The sequence below is a fragment of the Etheostoma spectabile genome, chromosome 10 (assembly GCF_008692095.1).
Source record: "Etheostoma spectabile isolate EspeVRDwgs_2016 chromosome 10, UIUC_Espe_1.0, whole genome shotgun sequence".
Classification (NCBI taxonomy): domain Eukaryota; kingdom Metazoa; phylum Chordata; class Actinopteri; order Perciformes; family Percidae; genus Etheostoma; species Etheostoma spectabile.
The window spans coordinates 6,765,656-6,766,045 of record NC_045742.1 but is presented as its reverse complement, the minus strand read 5'-3'; positions in this window follow the sequence as shown (position 1 = coordinate 6,766,045).

The following is a 390-nucleotide window of genomic DNA, read 5'->3' as shown; positions in this document are numbered from 1 at the left end:
ATTATTATTATTATTATTAGACGATAACATTTTTTATTATTTTCTACAATTTGTCAAACTGTATTATTTTTCTTGGATTACTCGAGTGAAGAAACAAAAATACAATTGTATTAAGTTAAATGTATTTCAATATTGTATGTAAAACAGTTTCCATGCTATAAATGACTTAATAATTTTAAATATCTAATGGTATTACTGGAAATAACCAACCAAACCAATTAACGATTACAATAACACACAGGTAGAAGAGATATGAAATGCTACTTCTGTTGGTAATTTTAAAATCACAAAGCTGCTTGCACAATTACTTCTCACAACCAAAGGAACAAAGAAATGAGGAGATGCCGTGCACAGGTCAACCACTTGATGGCGCTCTCTGCTTTTTAAAAG